We start from the raw sequence: 24,316 nt of genomic DNA, 5'->3' as shown, positions 1-24,316 counted from the left end.
GAAGATTTTAGGCTGAGTTCAGTACTCCTGGGATGTGTGCTGTAGCTCTGTGAGGCTGATATCCAGCCTCCAGCTTTGTTCTCTGTCCTGTCAAAGTTAGGAACCTGCTGCACTGGAAGGGCAAGATATTTACGAACGACTGGCCAGAACACTCCGATGGGTGGTGCTGGCTAAAGCACTCTATCAGGGTGGCGATGGTAGAATCCATGCTCATTTGCACATGTCAGCAGCAGTGGCAGCACACTGAAGAGCACATACCTCAGCTGGGATAGGGCACTGGTGGTTGCTGGACTGCTGGCCCCCATGGGTACATTCACACCAGCAACAGCGACACAGTCAGGGGGAGGCAGGGAGTGCACTCATGCCAGCAGCAGTGGCCCAGAGAGGTGCATGTGCACACACGGGCAGGTGGAGGAGAGAAGGTGAGGTCTGCCCACATGCACACGTGTGCTGGCAAAGTGGTAGCAAGGTGACTGTGGGCAAGTGCATGCCAGCAAAGTGGCATGGAGGAGGCTGTAGTCAGGCTTGGGTGTGGGTGGACTGGTTGTATGTCAACAGGGACCACTCTCCTGGAACTCCCTGACAGTCTAGCACAGGCTGCAGTGAAGCAGGTATGATGTGGGCCCCTGGGAGACAGCTTAGTTAGGCATGTGAGGCTGCACTGCAAGCGAGTGCAGCCAAGCTGGGGCTCTAGGAGAAGCCAGCAGATAGGGGTCACTGAGATTGGAATAGCCCCATCTCACAGGCAAGATAACCCTAGTGTGTTCAAGTCCAACAGTTAACCTAAGACTGAAGTCTCCTAGGGGAGCACGGTGAGCCTTGAGTAATAGACATCCCTGCTTGTGCTCCACTACAGACATTCCAGCAACAAACCCTCTGGGTTCTACACAGGCTGGAGTCCTACCCTTATTACCTCTCTAAACAGCTCTCCCTGCAAGCTCTAGTGTCCTTGGTGGTCATGGGGTGCTGCCAGGATTCCAGATGGCCATGGTAAGAGTAGATCACTCCTTGCCTGTTCAACTCACCCCTTCCTCAGAAATCACTGGGGGCCAGGAATGAGGCCCAGTGTACAGTTGCCTTGTACAGGGTTCCCAGCTATATTAAGTGGAATTGTTTTTTGAGTTTCATTTTTCAGCTGATTTGCAGTATAATAGAATGCATTTGTTTTTTATTGACCTTGTGTACTACATTACTGAATTTCATGTTCTAATCTTTTATTAGTGGATTCCTTAGGATTTTGTATATACTAGATCATTTTACTGGCACATAGAGACAGTTTGATTTCTTTTATTTCGTTTTTAATATGGAGTTTTGCTCTGTTGCCCAGGCTGGAGTGCAGTGGCACGATCTCGGCTCACTGCAACCTCCACCTCCTAGGTTCAAGTGATTTTCCTGCCTCAGCCTCCCGAGTAGCTGGGGTTATAGGCCCCTGCTACCATGCCTGGCTAACTTTTGTATTTTTTTAGTAGAGACGGGATTTCACCATGCCAGTCCGGTCTGGAACTTCCGACCTCAGGTGATCCACCTGCCTCGGCTTCCCAAAGTGCTGGGATTACAGGCGTGAGCAACATCACCCAGCCTGATCCATTTATTTTAATTCTGATAGTGTTATATTTATTTTTCTAGCATAACTTATTGACTATATCCTCAATTACACTTTATAATAGAATGGTGGTAGTGGATAAACTTTTTGAGTTTTTAATCTTGGAAAAATTACTGAGACTTTCTTGATACCATGTGTTGTTATGTGAGCTTTTCATGGATGTCTGTTTTCAAGTAAAGAACATTCCCTTTCATGCATAATTTTTTCATGTTTTTACCATGAGTAAGTTTGGGATTTTTCAAATGCTTGTTACATATCCTTGGAGGTCATCATGAGGCTTTTGTTTTTCCATCTATTAATAAAATGTATTACACTAATTGTTTTTATATATTTTATCAAACTTACAATCCTGACATAAGTACCCTTAGTCAGAGTGTATAAATGTGTTTTAGGAACCTGAATTATTTGGTTATTTCTTTGAGGATTATTGCCTCAGTATTCATAAGACATATTGGTCTACAATTTTCCTTTCTTCTTCTTCTTTTTATTTATTTATTTATTTATTTATTTATTTTTGAGATGGAGTCTGTCTCTGTTGCCCAGGATGGATGGAGTGCAGTGGTACAGTCTTGGCTCACTGCACACTCCGCCTTCTGGATTCAAGCAATTCTTTTGCTTCAGCCTCCTGAGTAGCTGGGATTACAGGAACCCGCCACCACACTCAGCTAATTTTTGTATTTTCAGTAGAGATGGGGTTTCACCATATTGGCCAGGCTGGTCCCAAATTCTTGACCTCAGATGATCCACCCACGTCAACATCCCAAAGTATTGGGATTACAGATGTGAGCCACCATGCCCAGCCTACAATTTTCCTTTCTTAAAATTCTGTGTCTAGTTGTAATATCAGAGTAATCTGCCTCATAGAATGCATTAGGCAGTAATCTCTCCTCTGTTGTTTTTATTTTCTTTTATGAAGAATTAATGAAGGATCATTATTAAGTTTTTAATGGGTCAAGAGCAAGTTACCACTGAAGTCTTCTCTACCTGGGCAACAATTGACTCCTAAGAACCACTATAAGCTTGGAAGATGATCCCTCCCCAGCTGATACTTCAGGTGAGTCCTCAGCAACATCTACGTCTGGATTCCTGACCCAGAGAAACTGTGAGTAATGTGTATGTGTGGTTTTTTTAGCCTCTGAGTTATGTGGTAACTGGCTATGGGGCAACAAATAAGTAATGCATCTGACAGTAAGTATAATGTGTTATCCTGGAGTGAATCCAAAAACTTAAAAATGACAACAGTAGAAAACCTGGTAAAATATGAATAAAGTCTGTACTTTAGTTAGTAGTTTTATACCTTTATCAATTTCCATGTTTTCATACATATTCTATCTATGGTTATATAAGATGTCAACATTAAAGGAAGTTGTAGGGTAGATGAAATCCTATATAATATTTTTTAACTTTCTGTAAATATAAATTTATTTCAAAATTAAGGAATAGAGACATAATTCAAATATTTGACATCATAACTTGGTCTAAACTTAACTGACTCTTCCTGGAACCTTAACCTCTGGGTGCAAATATAGTAAACATTATAAATTATTAATTATATGAATTTATTTTTCATTTACTCTATTATTTAAGAAGTACCAAAGCCCATTTATTTTCTCAATTATCCAAAACTAGAGTTGGCCAGAGTAACAAGTGGGCAGAGCAGATTTTTTTTTTTTTTTTTTTTGAGACAGAGTCTCACTCTGTCACCCAGGCTGGAGTGCAGTGGCACGATCTCGGCTCACTGCAAGCTCCACCTCCCAGGTTCACGCCATTCGCCTGCCTCAGCCTCCCAAGTAGCTGGACTACAGGCGCCTGCCACCATGCCCGGCTAATTTTTTGTATTTTTTAGTACAGATGGGATTTCACTGTGTTAGCCAGGCTGGTCTCAATCTCCTGACCTCGTGATCCACCTGCCTCGGCCTCCCAAGGTGCTGGGATTACCGGCGTGAGCCACTGCGCCCAGCCCAGAGCAGAATATTTTATGAATACCATAATGCATCTACACTTGCCTTGACTATTTATGAAGTGGTTTGTATGATTATCATCTATATGATCATAAAGACAACTGAGAAAGAAAAATTTATAGTTATGCAACTTTTCTGGATTTAAGAATAGGATCTGGCCAGGCGTGGTAGCATGTGTCTGCAGTCCCCACTGCTACGAAGCGTGAGGCAGAAGGATCACTTGAGACCAGGTGTTTGAGGTCATAGTTTGCTATGGTTGCACCTGTGAATAGCCACTGCACTGCATCCTGGGCAAAATGGCATCACTCTGTCTCAAATAAATAAATATTTGAGTTGGACTGTAATTTTTAGGTATCTTTGTTCATATTTGATTAGGACTGGAATTCTCATGCTACAGATTTTTCTGTTTTTAGGAAGCTACCACTGCAATACAAACTTTCATGTAACTCAGTGCCATGTCTATCTTCCTCCTCAATGTATAACTTGAACTATAGACTAATTATCTCACCATATTTGTTTTATTTCTGTCATTTCTTGTTTGCTTTTGAGGTTTCTCTCTGGATCATGGCTATAAACTATAGCCCTACCCAACAAGACTCAAGGGTTTAGTACTGAATTTTCACGGTATGCTTTTCATGGGATGCTTATTTATGCTGGTGGATGGCCTAATGTCTAATTGTCTGACCTGTAACCAGGTTTCTCTCTCACAGAATACCCATTTATATTGGAATACATCCTTATGGCTCCTTTCTGACCCATGTTCAGTTTATCCCTACCAAAGTAGACACTCTTTAAGAGTACTGAGTGGGACAAAATCATGAGGTCCAAGTATGTTGGTCAAGTGAGACACCTAAGAGACAACACAACAAAAGGCATGAAATATCCCTCAGTTTATGACTAACGGATCCTGGAGAGAAGAGGGCAGCATTCTTTGGAGGGCCAATGGGAAGGGGAGAACTCTCTGAAACAAACACTCCCAAGCAGCAGGGGTCAAGGGGAGCAAAGAGAGAGAAAATGCATGATGGACCAGCAGGCTGAAGCATTTATTGGTGTATAATCTGTGTTTTTCAGAGATACAGAACCAATAGATGATGGATATAGATAGATAGATAGATAGATAGATAAGGCAATTTATTAGGCATGGGCTCATATGATTATAGAGGCTGAAAAGTCCCAAGGCAGGTCATCTGTAAGCTTAGGACCCTGAGATGCTGGTAATGTGGCCCAGTCCAACATCACATCTTCAGAACCATGGAAGCCCTTGAGGTAATTCTCAATTTAAGGCCAAAAGCCTAAAAATCTGAGTAAGCCCTGAGTTTTAAGGGCAGACATCTTTGATTTCTGTTGTCGAAGGACAAGAAAAGAAATATCCCTCCTCCAGGAGAGAGAGACAGGAAAAAAATTTTGCCTTTTTGGTTGTATTTAGCCTCAAGGAGATTGGATGGTGCTTGTTTTTCTTGGTGGTGGATCTTTACCCCTCAGTCAAATGACACACACACCAAACTCACTCACAGACTCAGAAGTAATGTTTTACCAGTTCTCTTGGTATTCATTAATCCAGTCAATGTGATACATAAAATTAACCATCCCAAGCCCATCACTTTTCAACTTGGCACCTGATATTGTTTGGCTGTGTCCCCACCCAAGTCATCTTGAATTGTAGTTCCCATAATTCCCACATGCTGCAGGAAGGCCCCAGTGGGAGGTAATTGAATAATGGAGGCAGTTACCTCCATGCTGCTGTTCTCATGATAGTGAGTGATTTCTCACGAGATCTGATGGTTTTATAAGGGGCTTTCTCCCCATTTTCTTGGCACTTCTCCTTCCTGCCACCACGTGAAGAAAGACATGTTTGCTTTCCCTTCCACCATGATTATAAGTTTCCTGAGGCCTCCCCAGCCATGCCGAACAGTAAGTCAATTAAACTGCTTTCTGTTATAAGTTACCCAGTCTCAAGTATGTCTTTATTAGCAGTGTGAGATTGGACTAATACAGTAAATTGGTACCAGGAATGGGGTACTGCTATAAAGATACCCCAAAATATGGAAGTGACTTTGCAACTGGATAACAGGCAGAGGTTGAAACAGTTTGGAGGGCTTAGAAGAAGACAGGAAAATGTGGGAAAGTTCGGAGCTTTCTGGAGACTTGTTGAATGCCTTTGACCGAAATGATGTTAGTGATACAAACAATGAAGTCCAGGCTGAGGTGGTCTCAGATGGAGATGAGGAACTTGTTGGTTACTGAAGTAAAGGACACTCTTGCTATGCAAAGAGACTAGTGGCATTTTGCTCCTGCCCTAGAGATCTGTGGAACTTTGAACTTGAGAGAGATGATTTAGGCTATCTGGCAGAAGAAATTTATAAGCAGCAAAATGTTCAAGAGAAAACACAACATAAAAGTTTGGGAAACTTGCAGCCTGACAATGGGAAATAAAAGAAAAGCTGATTTTCTTGGGAGAAATTCAAGCCAGCTGCAGAAATTTGCATCAGTAATGAGGAGCCTAATGTTAATCACCATGACAATTGGGAAGTGTCTCTAGGGCATGTTAGAGAACTTTATGGCAGCCCCACCCATCACAGGTCTGGAGGCCTAGAGGGAAAAATGTTTTGTGGACTAGGCCCAGGCCCCCTGCTCTGTGCAGCCTCAGGACATGGTGCCCTGCATCCCATCTGCTTTGGCTCCAGCTGCTCCAGCTAAAAGGGGCCAAGGTACAGCTCAGGCCATTGGTTCAGAGGGTGCAAGCCCCAAACCTTGGTGATTTACACATGGTGTTGGGCCTGCAGGCACACAGAAGTCAAGAATTGAGGTTTGGGAACCTTTGCCTAGATTTCAGAGGATGTATGGAAATGCCTGGGTGTCCAGGTAGAAGTTTGACAGAGCCCTCATGGAGAACCTCTCCTAAGGCACTGAGGAAGGGAAATGTGGGGTTGGAACCCCCACACAGAGTACCGACAGTGGCACTGCCTAGTGGAGCTGTGAGAAGAGGGCCAACATCCTCCAGACTCTAGAAAGGTAGATCCAATGACAGCTTGCACCGTGTCCCTGGAAAAGCCAGACACTCAATGCCAGCTGTGAAAGTAGCTGGGAGGGGGGCTGTACCCTGCAAAGCCACAGGGGCAGAGCTGCTCCAGAGCATGCTCATCAGCATGAGCTGGATGTGAGACATGGAGTCAAAGGACATCATTTTGGAACTTTAAAGTTTAATGACTGCCTTCTTGGATTTTAACTTGCATGGGGCCAATAGCGTCTTCATTTTGGCCAATTTCTCCCACTTGGAACAAGTGTATTTATCCAATGCCTGTACCCTCATTGTATCTAGGAAGTAACTAACTTACTTTTGATTTTATAGGCTCATAGGTGGAAGGGACTTGCCTTGTCACAGATGAGACTTTGGACTTGGACTTTTGGGTTAATCCTGGAATGAACTAAGACTTTCGGGGACTGTTCAAAAGGCATGATTGTGTTTTGAAATATGAGGACATGAAATTTGGGAGGGGCCAAGGCTGGAAAGATATGGTTTGGCTTTGTCCCCACCCAAATGTCATCTTGAATTGTAGTTCCCGTAAGCCCCACTGTCATGGGAGAGACCTGGTGGGAGGTAATTGAATCATGATGGCACTTAACCCGATGCTACTCTTCTTGTGATAGTGAGTGAGTTCCCATGAGATATGGTGGTTTTAAAAGGGGCTTTCCCCCTTTTGCTCAGTACTTCTTTTTCCTGCCACCATGTGAGGAAGGACGTGTTTGCTTCCCCTTCTTCCGTGATTGTTAGTTACCTGAGGCCTCCCCAGCCACGCTGAACTGAGTCAATTAAACCTCTTTCCTTTATAAATCACCCAGTCTCAGGTATGTCTTTATTAGCAGCATGAGAATAGACTAATACAGCACCCATATCATTTCCTTAACTGAAAACTAATCTCCAAATGTGCTACCTCCTGAATATACTGGGGTGGAGGTTGGACCCCACAGTGCCTCAGGCAGCATCACCTTTATGGATTATCTTGGTGCAGTTCATTCGGCTGTTTTTACTGGTTGTACTAAAGGTTTCGCAGACAGGCATTACATAGTGTAGGTGACTTCACAATTCTGGGGTCCTGGTAGTGGTACTACTTCCTCTAGTCCACTAATCATTAACTTAGTGAGGAATGTCTGTGGTGACTTCATTTCCATGGCTTCACTAGGGATTTCCCTGATGGGAACTCTTTGTAGCAGCTCCAGGCCCACGTTGGCACTTGGCATTGCTCTATTAGGGGCTTTCTGCAGTGGCTCTGCCCTGTGACAAGTCTCAGCCTCGGTTCCCAGGCTTGCAAAGAAATCGAAAGAAAATTGTGGAGGCTGCCAAGCCTTCAAAGCTGTTGCTTTCTGTAAGCCTACAGAATTAGCACCACAGGGACATCTCCAAGGTTTAGGACTCGTGCATCCAAGAGCTGGGGCACAAGCCCCACCTGAGGCTACTTTACCCAAAACATCTGGAATGCAGGGAGCAGCATCCTGACTTGGCACAGGTCAGTGCCTTCATTTGTCCACAGAAACCATCCTGTCCTCCAGAACCCCTGGGCCTGTGATGGGAGGGCAGCCTGAAAATGACTGAAATGCTGTGGGGCCTCCTTCCCATTGTCTTGACTATTAACACCTGGCTCCCATTTAGCCATGCTAATCTCTGGCAAGCTGTGGCTCTGCCACACACTTGGGTTTTTCTCCTGGAAATGCTCTTTTATTCTCTACCACATGGGCAGGCTACAACATTTTTAAATTGTTTTCTTGTCTTTTTCCTTTTCTCTATCAGTTCACATGAAGCATTTGGAAGTAAACACACGATGGACTGAACACTTTGCTGCTTAGAAACTTCTTCCAGATTCCCTAGTTCATCACTAAGTAGTTAGGCCTCTCACAAAGCCCTTGGTCATGGATGCAGGTCAGCCGTTCTTTACCCAATCAAAACAGAGATGGCCTTTACTCCAGTTACTAATATCTTGTTTCTTAGTTCCATCTGACATTTTGTCGGAATGGCCCTTATGTCAGTATTTCTATCAGCAGTGAGGACTAAACTCTGATTTTTTTATCTAGCCCAAATTCCTATCTAAAAGGTCTGGGGAGTCATGCCCTACAAATGGTAAATTCTCATCAGATGGGTTTTATTTGACCCTGTATATCGTAACTTACTTTCCAACCTGACTGTGGCATAATATTACAAAAGTAGGAAGAAAATCAAAATATTTTACTCCAAAAACATGTTTCTTTGTTGCATTTTGAAATGGTCCTGCAAGCCATCCTTTGTGGAGGAAAATTCACATCTGTAAAGAATCTCTATTAACATACCTAGACCTTTGTCTGTCAGGCCCTTCCAGTTCTGAATAGATTAGGTAAGAGTGTAGCACCTTTTAAAGTGTCTGAATAGGAAACATTTGTCATCTATTATCTCTAAGTGCAATGGCTATGAGACTTCAAAAGAACCTTGGTCTCCAAATTCTTTTGTCTTAACCTGAACATTTCCTTTTTATTGATCCCAGGTCCTTGGAAAAAACTCAACCAATTGTCAACCAGAAAATGCTTAAATTTATCTATAGTCTGTAACCCCACCCCCCCCACCCCCTACCCTGCTTCAAGCTGTCCCGCCTTTCTGGAATAAACCAATGTATCCCTTAAACATATTTGATTGCTGTCTCATGCTTCCCTAAAATGTATAAAACCAAGCTGCACCCCAACCACCTTGGGCACATGTTCTCAGGACCTCCTGAGGGCTGTGTCATGGGCCATGGTCGCTCATATTTTGCTCAGAATAAATCTCTCTAAATATTTTACAGAGTTTGACTTTTTTCGTCAACAGCAGTCTTGTCACAACCACTTGACCAATTTATAAGGACTCCCAAACTTTTCCTTGTCTTCTTGTATCTAACCCTTACAACAAAGTAGGTTTTATCTAGCCTGCTTCTCCAAAGTCTTCCAGCCTCTGCCCATTACCCATTTTCTGTATTAGTCTCTTTTCTGTTGCATATAATAGAATACAAAAAAATCTAGGTAACTTATGAAAACAGGAAATGTATTTCTTACGGTTATGAAGGCTAATAAGTCCAAGGCTGCGGGGCCACATTTGGTGAGCGCCTCTTGCTGGTGAGGACTCCCTAAAGAGTCCTGAGGTCGTATCATGCAGGTCTCACGTGGCTCAGGGCTGAGCATGGTAGGACCGATCTTTTTTCTTCTAATAAAGCCACCAGTTGCCCTGACCTGGTAACTCATTAATCCATTAACATATTAATCCATAAATAGATGTGTTACTGGGAATTGTGGGGTCTTCACTTCCTGTCTTTTTACAGAAAAAAAATTAAGGCAAGAGAGGTAAGAAGTAACAAGATTTGGCCGGGTGTAGTGGCTCACGCCTGTAATATCAACACTTTGGGAGGCCAAGGCAGGTGGATCACGAGGTCAGGAGATCAAGACCATCCTGGCCAACATGGTGAAACCCTGTCTCTACTAAAAATACAAAAATCAGCCAGGCATGGTGGCGTGTACCTGTAGTCCCAGCTACTCAGGAGGCTGAGGCAGGAAAATCGCCTGAAAGCAGGAGGCGGAGGTTGCAGTGAGCCAAGATCCTGCGACTACACTCCAGCCTGGGCGACAGAGCAAGACCCTGTATTAAAAAAAAAACAAAAAACAAAAAAGTAACAAGGTGTATTTAAAGCGGCAGTACACTCTGAAAGCTGAGAGTCAGGACAGGCTGCTAGAAAAAGGAGACAGTGAATATTAGCACTGGGGAAGCTGCTTTATGGGGAGTCTTACATGATTATTCATGAAAGGTGTATAAAGGGCTGTTACCAGCAAGCATGTTTTGGGTGGTCTCCTGGGTGCACATGCCTTGTGGCCATACATGCTCGTACGTGCATCGCATGTCACAATAGCATCTTAAATCTCCAGTCAGGGGTGTATTTTTTACTATTATAACGAGCAAAAGACCACTTTTAGGGTGAGCCAAGAGGGAAGCGCACATGCTTGCTACTGGGGAAAGTCCCCACTGAAGTTACCTCCCATTAGGTCCAGGTAAGTCCCAGTTTAGGGCCAGATAAGCCTAACCACAAGTGCTGAAGTGGCTATTGTTTTCTTCTGATTGACAGTGGGCACTGGTTGCTAGTGGAGTGAAGTTTCCAGGGCTTCCTTTGCCAGGACTGCACTTCTCAGGGCCACCTTTTCTGCTCATGTCTGTCCATCTGCCTAGTCTAACAGACGATCCACTTAGGAAAGCAGAACACTCATTATCCATCCAATCACCTCTTAAAGGTCCCACCACTTGATACTGCCACACTGGGGATTAACTTTTAAAATGAGTCTGGTGAAAGACAAATATTCCAGCCACAGCAGGTGCCAGGAGATCTCCTGTATTCTGGACATATTCTTCCATACCTTCATTGTGGAGTACTAGTTCAATTTTCCCCTAGTAGTCTGGATCAGTTACCCCAACAAACACTACAACTCACTTCTTAACCTGTTATTTCATAACATGAGGAGCCCAGTGTGGCTGAATGGCAGTCCTAACATTCAGTTCAATGAAGTAATTGGTGTGTCTTTAGTGGCAACATTCCTCTCTCTAGAATTAAGACCTCTAGGCCAGCAGAGCATATTGTTCCAGGAGCAGAAAGCAAATATTTCACTAGGGAGATATTAAGAGTAATATGAGTGGTGCCATTCTCATTTTTGTCCCTGGATTCCTAAATCTGTAATTCTGGTTTGGGGAGAAAGAGTATTATATAATGGTTGCTGATTCAGGGCATATACAGGATTCTAGAGAACCTTGCCCCATCCCTGAAAAGTATTGTTACCTAGAAGGTGCTGACTGTGAGTCCCAAAGGCTATTCCACCATTTATCAAGCTAGTTCCTTCAGGATTATGGGGAACACAGTAAGACCAGTGAGCTTCATGACCATAAGCCCACTGCTGCAATACTTTGGCTGTGATTTGAGTTCCTTAGAGTCAGTGTTGTGTGGAATACCATGATGATGAGTAAAGCATACTGTTAGTCCACAAATTATCGTTTTGGCAGAAATCTTGTGTTCAAGGAAGTAAAATCCACATCTAGAGTAAATGTCTATTCCAGTAAGGGCAAAACACTGCCCCTTTCTTGCTGAAAGATACCCAACATAATCATCCAAAAACTGGTAGTTTGCAGATCACCCTGAGGAATGGTGTCATATCAGAGACTCAGTGTTGGTCCGTGCAGCTGGCAGATGGGCCACTCAGAGGGAGACACAGCCAGGTTGGCCTTGGTGAGTGAAAGTCCTGTTGGTGTGAGCATGCATGATCTTCATCCCTGATACCATGGTCACTTTGTTCATTAGCCTATGATGCAGTGACAGGTGTGGCTGGAGAAAGAGGATAACAAGTATCTCAGAATGCATTATCCCATCCACTTGATTATTGCAGACATCCTCTGCTGAGATAACACATTGGTGAACATTCACATGGAAACAACTGTCTTCACTTTTTTTGCCTCTTCACTTTTTTTGTGGATAGACTGTGGTACAAACTTGTATAATAGATCTCTTCAAGGAAGGATAGAAGAAAGATTAACAGTATAAAATGTAAGTAGTGTACCTGTGTCCTTCTTTGAGGAGAACTGGCTGCTGTTTCTTACAAGGAGTTCTGGGACTGTAAACTGGCTGAAGTGTGAGAATTGAGTGTGGGGCTATGATTCTGTGCTCTTTTATGATTCCAGTTAGACTTTTGTTTACTTGAGCTGAATTTTTTCTGCTTCTTCAGACCAAGTAAGGTTTTAGAAAGCTTTCTATTTACTTTTTAAGAACACCATGGCTAACTAGCAAACATTACAGATATATAGGAGTCAGAACAATCTCATTGTTGCTTTGCCTTTGCTGCTCATTTACATAATAATGCCCACTAGCCTTTGAAGGTTGATTGCTGTCACTTGGCCCCAAGGCCCCCTGAGATCCAACATTTCCATTGCACTTAAATATTTTAAGTGATGTCTGTGGTTTCCATTATAAGATCTGGCCTATAGGGAAGAGAGACCACAGAGTTCTTAGGACACACTGGGGCTTCCCACGCTAATCTATTTCTCAAAGTATCATTAAAAGTATGTCTTCTGGACCTTCTCTGTGTGGGTCAGTGACAAATCCACTCTAGCATTTCACTCTCCCCAAGTTTCTAAATTCCTTCCTCAAAGGTAAACAAAGAGAGATAGAGCATCTCCAACTTGTTCATGGTAAACAACTCTTAGAACTAGAATTCAGCCAAACGTTGCAACAAACTACTAACATCATTCCAAAATCCCCAAGCTGTGACATTTGAAGCAGAATATTTGCTTAGTGGGCTCATATCAATAAACTTGTCCTCATCCAACTTTATGTTCCCTCCACCATTATCCTGACTGTTAGAAGCAGATTTTTCAGTGCCGCGAAATAAAAGAAAATAGCATTCACATATAAATTTTCTTCAGCAAGGCAAATTTACTCCTGCAGGAGGGTGCCTCTTGTAGGTCTGGTTACCGTGAGAGCACACACGAACAAAGGAAAGCAGAGGTTTTTATTATCTCTAACGCAACTCATCCCTGTGTACTGTGTCCTGCCTCCATTGGCTGGAGTTGGACTGCACAATTTAAGCTAAACCCAATTGGCTAACTTGAAAAGTGCAGGAATGCGGTTATACCAGTAGGAAGGCAGGAAGATCAGTTTCGGCGAGAGTAGCTGTTGCGATGGGAGGGGTAATTCACAGAGTGGGTAGCAGATGTGAAATGTGGGCTCTATAGATAAGGACCAGCAGGAAAGTTGTTTACCAGGGCAGGGGGAACACAGAGAGTAAGGAAGTCTGGCCTTGAAAGCAGGGAACAAAGGACAAGGAAATTTAAGCAAGCTAAAACTTTGAAGAAGAATTTCTTACTGTATTCAACACTGACCCTAAATATCCATTTCCACAAATGTTCCCAGATCCTGCTCATATAAATTAGAAAACTCAAGTAGTTTGTTTGAATGTGGTGCACCTTCTCATGGCTCATGCTTCATGTATTACCTTTATGGCCTGCTAGGACTTGAGACTGGTTATAGGTCTGGAAGCAAAAAATGTGGCTGGAGTAGGGCCTGAAGAAAAGCAACATTGTATTCCTTGGCAACTGCTTCAGGGAAGCTCATTACCTTTTCCTCATGCAATGCAGAGTTAATTTCCCCAGACAGAGGTGAAGGCCTATAACATACGCTGTTGGGGGGAAGGCCACTGCCATGGGGATGTGTGTGGGAGGCCACTTCTTCAGACAAACAAGACTCATCAGAATTTCTTTCCTTTTTTTTGTTTTTTATTTTTATTATACTTTAAGTTCTAGGGTACATGTGCACAACGTGCAGGTTTGTCACATATGTATACATGTGCCATGTTGGTGTGCTGCACTCATTAACTCATCTTTTACATTGAGTATATCTCCTAATGCTTTCCCTCCCCCCTCCCCACTCCCCCCACCCCACAACAGGCCCTGATGTGTGATGTTCCCCTTCCTGTGTCCAGGTGTTCTCATTGTTCAATTCCCACCTATGAGTGAGAACATGCAGTGTTTGGCTTTTTGTTCTTGCGATAGTTTGTTGAGAATGATGGTTTCCAGCTTCATCCATGTCCCTACAAAGGACATGAACTCATCATTTTTTATGGCTGCATAGTATTCCTGTATATGTGTCACATTTTCTTACTCCAGTCTATCATTGATGGACATTTGGGTTGGTTCCAAGTTTTTGCTATTGTGAATAGTGCTGCAATAAACATACATGTGCATGTATCTTTATAGCAGCATGATTTATAATCCTTTGGGTATATACCCAGTAATGGGATGGCTGGGTCAAATGGTATTTCTAGTTCTAGATCCTTGAGGAATCCCCACACTGTCTTCCACAATGGTTGAACTAGTTTACAGTCCCACCAACAGTGTAAAAGTGTTCCTATTCCTCCACATCCTCTCCAGCACCTATTGTTTCCTGACTTTTTAAAGATCACCATTGTAACTGATATGAGATGGTATCTCATTGTGGTTTTGATTTGCATTTCTCTGATGGCCAGTGATGATGAGCATTTTTTATGTGTCTTTTGGCTGCATAAATGTCTTCTTTTGAGAAGTGTCTGTTCATATCCTTCAACCACTTTTCGATGGGGTTCTTTGTTTTTTTCTTGTAAATTTGCTTGAGTTCTTTGTAGATTCTGGATATTAGCCCTTTGTCAGATGAGAAGATTGCAAAATTTTTCTCCCATTTTGTAGGTTGCCTGTTCACTCTGATGGTAGTTTCTTTTGCTGTGCAGAAGCTCTTTAGTTTAATTAGATCCCATTTGCCAATATTGGCTTTTGTTGCCATTGCTTTTGGTGTTTTAGACATGAAGTCCTTGCCCATGCCTATGTCCTGAATGGTATTGCCTAGGTTTTCTTCTAGGCTTTTTGTGGTTTTCAGTCTAACGTTTAAGTCTTTAATCCATCTTGAATTAATTTTTGTATAAGGTGTAAAGAAGGGATCCAGTTTCAGCTTTCTACATATGGCTAGCCAGTTTTCCCAGCACCATTTATTAAATAGGGAATCCTTTCCCCATTTCTTGTTTTTGTCAGGGTTGTCAAAGATCAGATGGTTGTAGATGTGTAGCATTATTTCTGAGGGCTCTGTTCTGTTCCATTGATCTATATCTCTGTTTTGGTACCAGTACCATGCTGTTTTGGTTACTGTAGCCTTGTAGTATAGTTTGAAGTCAGGTAGCATGATGCCTCCAGCTTTGTTCTTTTGTCTTAGGATTGTCTTGGCAATGCGGGCTCTGTTTTGGTTCCATATGAACTTTAAAGTACTTTTTTCCAATTCTGTAAAGAAAGTCCTTGGTAGCTTGATGGGGATAGCATTTAATCTATAAATTACCTTGGGAAGTAGGGCCATTTTCATGATATTGATTCTTCGTATCCATGAGGATGGAAGGTTCTTCCACTTGTTTGTATCCTCTTTTATTTCATTGTGCAGTGGTTTGTAGTTCTGCTTGAAGAGGTCCTTCACATCCCTTGTAATTTGGATTCCTAGGTATTTTATTCTCTTTGAAGCAATTATGAATGGGAGCTCACTCATGATTTGTCTCTCTGTCTGTTATTGGTGTATATGAATGCTTGTGATTTTTGCACATTGATTTTGTATCCTGAGACTTTGCTGAAGTTGCTTATCAGCTTAAGGAGATTTTGGGCTGAGATGATGCGGTTTTCTAAATATACAATCATGTCATCTGCAAACAGGGACAATTTGACTTCCTCTTTTCCTAATTGAATACCCTTTATTTCTTTCTCCTGCCTGATTGCCCTGGCCAGAACTTCCAACACTATATTGAATAGGAGTGGTGAGAGAGGGCATCCCTGTCTTGTGCCAGTTTTCAAAGGAATGCTTCCAGTTTTTGCCCATTCAGTATGATATTGGCTGTGGGTTTGTCATAAATAGCTCTTATTATTTTGAGATACATCACATCAATACCTAATTTATTGAGAGTTTTTAGCATGAAGGGCTGTTGAATTTTGTCAAAGGTCTTTCCTGCATCTATTGAGATAATCATGTGGTTTTTGTCTTTGGTTCTGTTTATATGCTGGATTACGTTTATTGATTTGCATATATTGAACCAGCCTTGCATCCCAGGGATGAAGCCCACTTGATCATGGTGGATAAACTTTTTGATGTGCTGCTGGATTTGGTTTGCCAGTATTTTATTGAGGATTTTTGCATCGATGTTCATCAGGGATATTGCTCTAAAATTATCTTTTTTTGTTGTGTCTCTGCCAGGCTTTGGTATCAAGATGATGCTGGCCTTATATAAGTGAGTTAGGGAGGATTCCCTCTTTTTCTATTGATTGGAATAGTTTCAGAAGGAATGGTACCAGTTCCTCCTTGTACCTCTCGTAGAATTCGGCTGTGAATCCATCTAGTCCTGGACTTTTTTTGGTTGGTAGGTTATTAATTATTGCTCCAATTTCAGAGCCTGTTATTGGTCTATTCAGGGATTCAACTTCTTCCTGGTTTAGTCTTGGGAGAGTGTATGTGTCCAGGCATTTATCCATTTCTTCTAGATTTTCTAGTTTATTTGCATAGAGGTGTTTATAGTATTCTCTGATGGTAGTTTCTATTTCTGTGGGATTGGTGGTGATATCCCCTTTATCATTTTTTATTGCATCTGTTTGATTCTTCTCTCTTTTCTTCTTTATTATTCTTGCTAGCAGTCTATCAATTTTGTTGATCTTTTCAAAAAACCAGCTCCTGGATTCATTGATTTTTTTAAGGGTTTTTGTGTCTCTATCTCCTTCAGTTCTGCTTTGATCTTAGTTATTTCTCACCTTCTGCAAGCTTTTGAATGTGTTTGCTCTTGCTTTTCTAGTTCTTTTAATTGTGATGTTAGGGTGTCAATTTTAGATCTTTCCTGCTTTCACTTGTGGGCATTTAGTGCTATAAATTTCCCTCTACACACTGCTTTAAATGTGTCCCAGAGATTCTGGTATGTTGTGTCTTCGTTCTCATTGATTTCAAAGAACATCTTTATTTCTGCCTTCATTTCGTTATGTACCCAGTAGTCATTCAGGAGTAGGTTGTTCAATCTCCATGTGGTTGAGCAGTTTTGAGTGAGTTTCTTAATCCTGAGTTCTAGTTTGATTGCACTGTGGTCTAAGAGACAGTTTGTTATAATTTCCGTTCTTTTACATTTGCTGAGGAGTGTTTTACTTCCAACTATGTGGTCAATTTTGGAATAAGTGCGATGTGGTGCTGAGAAGAATGTATATTCTGTTGATTTCGGGTGGAGAGTTCTGTAGATGCCTATTAGGTCTGCTTGCTGCAGAGCTGAGTTCAATTGCTGGATATCCTTGTTGACTTTCTGTCTCGTTGATCTGTCTAATGTTGACAGTGGGGTGTTAAAGTCTCCCATTATTATTGTGTGGGAGCCTAAGTCTCTTTGTAGATCTCTAAGTACTTGCTTTGTGAATCTGGGTGCTCCTGTATTAGGTGCATATATATTTAGGATAGTTAGCTCTGCTTGTTGAATTGATCCCTTTACCATTATGTAATGGCCTTCTTTGTCTCTTTTGATCTTTGTTGGTTTAAAGTCTGTTTTATCAGAGACTAGGATTGCAACCCCTGCCTTTTTTGTTTTTCATTTGCTTGGTAGATCTTCCTCCATCCCTTTATTTTGAGCCTATGTGTGTCTTTGCACGTGAGATGGGTCTCCTGAATACAGCACACTGATGGGTCTTGACTCTATCCAATTTGCCAGTCTGTGTCTTTTAATTGGAGCATTTAGCCCATTTACATTTAAGGTTAATATTGTTATGTGTGAATTTGATCCTGTCATTATGATGTTAGCTGGTTATTTTGCTCGTTAGTTGATGCAGTTTCTTCCTAGCATCGATGGTCTTTACAATTTGGCATGTTTTTACAGTGGCTGGTACCGGTTGTTCCTTTCCATGTTTAGTGCTTCCTTCAGGAGCTCTTTTAGGGCAGGCCTGGTGGTGACAAAATCTCTCAGCATTTGCTTGTCTGTAAAGTATTTTATTTCTCCTTCACTTATGAAGCTTAGTTTGGCTGGATGTGAAATTCTGGGTTGAAAATTCTTTTCTTTAAGAATGTTGACTGTTGTCCCCCACTCTCTTCTGGCTTGTAGAGTTTCTGCCGAGAGATCCGCTGTTAGTCTGATGGGTTTCCCTTTGCAGGTAACCCGACTTTTCTCTGTGGCTGCCCTTAACATTTTTTCCTTCATTTCAACTTTGGTGAATCTGACAATTATATGTCTTGGAATTGCTCTTCTCGAGGAGTATCTTTGTGGCATTCTCTGTATTTCCTGAATCTGAATGTTGGCCTGCCTTGCTAGGTTGGGAAGTTCTCCTGGGTAATATCCTGCAGAGTGTTTTCCAACTTGTTTCCATTCTCCCTGTCACTTTCAGGTACACCAATCAGACGTAGATTTGGTCTTTTCACATAGTCCCATATTTCTTCGAGGCTTTGTTCGTTTCTTTTTACTCTTTTTTCTCTAAACTTCTCTTCTTGCTTCATTTCATTCCTTTGATCTTCAATCACTGATACCCTTTGTTCCAGCTGATCGAATCAGCTACTGAAGCTTGTGCATTCGTTGCGTAGTTCTTGTGCCATGGTTTTCAGCTCTATCAGGTCGTTTAAGGACTTCCCTATGCTGGTTATTCTAGTTAGCCATTCGTCTAATCTTTTTTCAAGGTTTTTAGCTTCTTTGTGATGGGTTCAAGCTTCCTGCTTTAGCTCAGAGAAGTTTGATCATCTGAAGCCTTCTTCTCTCAACTCATCAAAGTCATTCTCCATCCAGCTTTGTTCTGTTGCTGGCGAGGAGCTGCATTCCTTTGGAGGGGGAGAGGTGCTCTGATTTTTAGAATTTTCAGCTTTTCTGCTCTGTTTTATCCCCATCTTTGTGGTTTTATCTACCTTTGGTCTTTGATAATGGTGACATACAGATGGGGTTTTGGTGTCGATGTCCTTTATGTTTGTTAGTTTTCCTTCTGACAGTCAGGACCCTCAGTTGCAGGTCTGTTGGAGTTTGCTAGAGGTCCACTCCAGTCCCTGTTTGCCTGGGTATCAGCAGTGGAGGCTGCAGAGCAGCGAATATTGCTGAACAGCAAATGTTCCTGCCTGATCATTCCTCCGGAAGCTTTGTCTCAGAGGGGTACCCAGCCGTGTGAGGTGTCAGTCTGCCCCTACTAGGGGGTGCCTCCCAGTTAGGCTACTTGGGGGTCAGGGACCCATTTGAGGAGGCAGTCTGTCCTTTTTCAGATCTCAAACTCCGTGCTGGGAGAACCACTACTCTCTTCAAAGCTGTCAGACAGGGACATTTAAGTCTGCAGAGGTTTCTGCTGCCTTTTGTTTGGTGATGCCCTGCCCCCAGAGATGGAGTCTACAGAGGCAGGCAGGCCTCCTTGAGCTGTGGCGGGCTCCACCCAGTTTGAGCTTCCTGGCTGCTTTTTTTTACCTACTCAAGCCCCAGTAATGGCTGGCGCCCCTCCCCCAGCCTGACTGCTGCCTTGCAGTTCGATCTCAAGACTGCTGTGCTGGCAATGAGTGATGCTCCGTTGGCGTCGGTCCCTCCGAGCCAGGCACGGGATATAATCTCCTGGTGTGCTGTTTGCTAAGACCATTGGAAAAGCGCAGTATTAGGGTGCGAGTGACCCGATTTTCCAGGAGCCATCTGTCACCCCTTCCTTTTGCTAGGAAAGGGAATTCCCTGACCCCTTGTGCTTCCCGGGTGAGGCGATGCCTCACCCTGCTTCACCTCACACTTGGTGGGCTGCACCCACTGTCCTGCCCCCACAGTCAGATGAGCCCCAGTGAGATGAACCTGGTACCTCAGTTGGAAATGCAGAAATCACCTGTCTTCTGCATCACTCACGCTGGGAGCTCTAGACTGGAGCTGTTCCTATTCGGCCATCTTGGAGACTCATCAGGATTTCAGAGCTCAATGTCTCCAGCCTCATCAGTGTTTTCAGAAGTTTCCATTCCAATTTACAAGGTCCCATTCTTTCCCAACTAATGCCCTCAATTAATAGTAGGTCCCTTGCTAGACCAGGAGTTCAACTTTCATTGTAATTTAGCCAATTGCATGATTTGGGCTGGTCTTTGAAGTTTAGCAATTTTGGCCCTGTGGCTACAGGACAGATTAGTCTTGTAACAGAGCAGCTTAGCTTCAAACTGCATTTTAAAACTTTTTCTCTTTCCTCCTTTCTCTCTAGTCCCAAAATGTAGCTTTGAGACAAACTACAGATGTGTTTCACAGCCTCAGAATGTTTTTGTTCCTCCTTTCTTCCCAGTCTCAAGATGTGGCTTTGAGAAAAACTAGAAATATGTCGTCTTTCGTCTTGACATACAGTCTCAGAATGTGCTGTGAGCCTCTGCTCCCTTTCCCTTTCTTGGCTTATGCTCCCAAGCTTTACACACATTTATTCACCTAGATGCTTGTTAAGCACATACCATGCTCTCTTATCTGATATTTTTTTAGGAGCTTCAGAGGCTGCATCCTGATACAGACCAGACATCTCTGGAATTCCCTTTCCGACAAAAGATTACTTCAAGGCAAGAACCCACTCCTGGCTAAAGATTAACTGTAAGAGTGACTGCCATTGATTTGTAACTTGGTTGAGCCCACCATGGTGCTGGCCCCTTTGCTAGATGGAACAATAATTCAAGACAAGCCACTGGAGTGGGTTACATTACCTGACACCTCTTAGTTCCTTGTTTCTCATGCATTCCAAACCCCTCTCTCCAAAAACTCCATATTCCCTCCACAAATTGAAGAGTGGAAAATTTTGGAAGAATTCCACCCACTCTTCCCTTTGCTAGCACATATAATAAAGCTCACTCTCTTTCTATCACAGCTTGCTCTTGTTATGTTGGCTTTTTTCTGTGAGTGGTGAGCAGCTGGACCCTTTTGCTGGTTACATTTTCACTTAGAGCACACTTAGAACCTCTAAGCCTACTTATGTCGAGATGGATCTCAAAATTTGTTTTTTCTTCATCACTTTGCCTAGCAAGATTAGAAACAACCAACTAACGTAATTGTATTCATTGGTTTTCCAAGTCTGATATGACCCTCACCATAAGTGTGGCATTATCAAAGATCCTAATTAACAGAGATGATGATAATGGAGGGATACTCGTGGACAAGATGAATTAAAAAGTGATTCAGAAGAGTTTGGCCTGACTGAGAGAAATTTTGGAATACTTTCATTAATGTATTTTGCTTTTATATTCCATCACATATGATCATAGGAGTGTTTTAATTCAAATAGCCACATTTATAAAAGTTCAGAAGTTATTTTCAATAATTATGAGATAATTATGCTGGCAGATGGAGCCGTCAGAGGGAGCCATAGCCAGGTTGGCCTTGATAAGTAAAAGTCCCCGTTGGTGTGAACACACATAATCTTCATCTCTGGCACTGTGGTGACTTTATTCATTAGCTAATTGTGCGATTATAGGTGATAAATGATAATTATAAGTGGTAAGTGCTACAGTTTTTCACTGGTTTTATGCTTGTGACATAAAATAATGATGTATTTATATGTGATGCACATGATACTTCCTGCAAGTACTTGGAAAAAGCAGTCACTATTAGCAAATGCTGACGTAATGTGTACTGTTGAACAATGATTAGACTACACATTTTATGTATTATTAGTTCACTCAATCCTCACATCATCTCAAGAGGCAGACAGACACTAATAACTCTCTCAAGTTCTACTTCTGAATCTGAACCAAAATTCTATAGGAAGAGGAACAATAGAAGAGATTCTGAAGAATGAGAAGTGAGGCAAGCAAACAGGAAAAAGGAAAGAGAAGAGAAAAAAGTGTGTCCGTGGCACAGGCTAGGGTGTGAGAAGAGGGCAGTGGTATTAGCAGACTGCTAGGTTCAGTGACATGTAAGTTCTGCAAGAGCAGAAAGGGCAGACCATGGAGGGACTGAGCCAGTGAGAGAGGGCAGCTCAGGCAGTGATGCAGCAGCAACTCAGAGAGGAATACATTCCGTGTAGAGGAACTTTAAATGTCTAGATTTAGTTTCTTGAAATGTTACTTTAGCCCATGTGGTCTGCCCGTCAGGAAGACAGAACAATTGAGGATGGTCACTGCCCTCTGGGGATAGACATGAGCACTATCAGGAGGCTTTGAGTGTGGGGAGGACAAGGATGAAGACAGGCAGAGAGGACCCTAGGCAGGCTGACTGACAGTATCATGGACTTGGAGGTTCCTGTTCACTTCTCTTTCTCCATTACTCCAATTCCCCACTTCACCCCAACTGCAGGTTCCTGTCCTGTATAGAACACCATTGACATAAATGACTCCATCTTAGAAAAAATACTCCATCTGGCAGCTTTGCATTTCTCTTTGAAGAAAATCCCAGAGACAGCCCACAACCCCTCTGCCATTGCAGCTGCAGTGGTACTGCCCTAACTGCCCTCAGGCAGAGAAAGGAACAAATGGCCTAGGCACTGCACTGGCACCTCCAGCATACTGCAGCCACCATATGGAGAGGAGCCCAGTTTCTCTTCCCTGCGAGTTCCCACCCCCAACTCTTCAATAGTCAAAGCCCTGGCTCAGGACCACAGAGCAGCTGCCCCACCCATTGTTGAGCATACCCACTGGTAGTGGCTCTGTGTTTCCCTGGGGAAGGACTCCCAGTGGCAACTGACACCCCCCGTGCCACTGCCACAGCAATGGCTCAGCCCTTGCTTTCCTCAGTCTGGGGAAGAAACAAGGAGCCTGAAGGCTTCACCTGAGCTTCCAGCACACTGCTGATGAACAGTAAGAAATTATCTGAAGGTACAAAACTTATTGATAATAGTAAGCTCACAGAAAAACACAGAATAGTGTAACACTGTAATTTTGGTGTGTAAATTATTCGTAAGTAGAAAGACCAAATGATGAACCAATCAAAATACAAACTATGGCAATTTTTCAAGACATAGACTATACATGTAAGACATAAAGAAAAATAACAGAAGTTAAAAAGTGTAGTATGAAGTTAAAACGTAGAGTTTTTATTAGTTTCCTTTTTTCTTGTTAGGTTGTTTTTGCAATCACTGTTATCAGTTTAAAAAAAATGAGTCATAAGATAGTATTTACAAGCCTTATGGTAACCTCAAATTGAGAAAAACATATGATGGATATATACACAAAAAAGCAAGAAATTGAAGTGTACCACCAGAGAAAATCACCTTCACTAAAAGGAAGACAGGAAGGAAGGAAAAGAAGGAAGAGAAGAACACAAAACAACCAGACAACAAATAGCAAAATGGCAAGAGTAAGTTTTTACTTGTCAATAACGTTGAATGTAGATTGACTAAACTCTCCAATGAAAAGACAAAGAGTGGCTTAATGGATAAAAAAAGGAAGACCCAGTGATCTGTTGCATACAAGAAACACACTTCACCTATAAACTGAAAAATGAAGGGATGGAAAAAGTTATTCCAATGGAAACCAAAAAAGAACAAGAGTAACTTAGCGTAATCAGGCAAATAGATTTCAAGAAAAAAAAACTATGAGAAGAGACAAACAAGGACATTACATAATAATAAAGGGGTCACTTCAGCAAGAGGATATGACAATTGTAAAAATATAGCTATCTATATCTATATATATAGATATATATCTATATAGATATAAATATATATCTATATAGATATATAGATAATATAAATATAGCTATATCTCCAACTTTGGAGCACACAGATGTATAAAGCAAATATTATTAAAGCTAAAAAGAGAGACAGATCCCAATATAATAATAGCTAGAGGCTTTGATACCCTACTTTTAGTATTGGGCAGATCTTCCAGACATAAAATCAACAAAGAAATATTAGACTTAATCTGTACCATAAAACAAATGGACTCACTAGATATTTGCAGAACATTTTATTCAATGGCTACAGAATACACATTCTTCTCCTCAGCATAGATAGACCGTATGTTCACAATACAAGTCTTAAAATATTCAAATAAATGAAGTAATATCAAGCATCTTCTCTGAACACAATGAAATAAAACTTGAAATCAAAAACATGAGGAATTTTGGAAACCATACAAACATATGGAAATTAAACTACATGCTCCTGAACAACCAGTGAGTCAATGAAGAAATGAAAAAGGAAATTGAAAAATGTCTTGAAACAAGTGATAATCAAAACACAACATACCAAAACTTACAGGATACAGAAAACGTGGTACTAAAAGAGAAATTTACAGATATAACTGCCTGCATCAAAAAA

General features: G+C 42.1%; 1 long non-coding RNA gene across 1 annotated transcript in view; it reads left to right on the top strand.

The window, feature by feature from the left end:
• The window catches only part of LOC134738260 (uncharacterized), a 100,638-nt gene that overhangs the window by 47,118 nt on the left and 29,204 nt on the right, over positions 1 to 24,316 (top strand). Inside the window, exon 2 of the long non-coding RNA XR_010123913.1 lies at positions 2,520 to 2,657. This is a non-coding gene — a long non-coding RNA (uncharacterized LOC134738260). The remainder of the gene's footprint in view (positions 1 to 2,519; positions 2,658 to 24,316) is intronic.

The sequence above is a fragment of the Pongo pygmaeus genome, chromosome 16, assembly GCF_028885625.2.
Source record: "Pongo pygmaeus isolate AG05252 chromosome 16, NHGRI_mPonPyg2-v2.0_pri, whole genome shotgun sequence".
Taxonomy (NCBI): domain Eukaryota; kingdom Metazoa; phylum Chordata; class Mammalia; order Primates; family Hominidae; genus Pongo; species Pongo pygmaeus.
The sequence above is the reverse complement of the archived record's forward strand: the minus strand, read 5'-3'. Positions and strand labels throughout refer to the sequence as shown.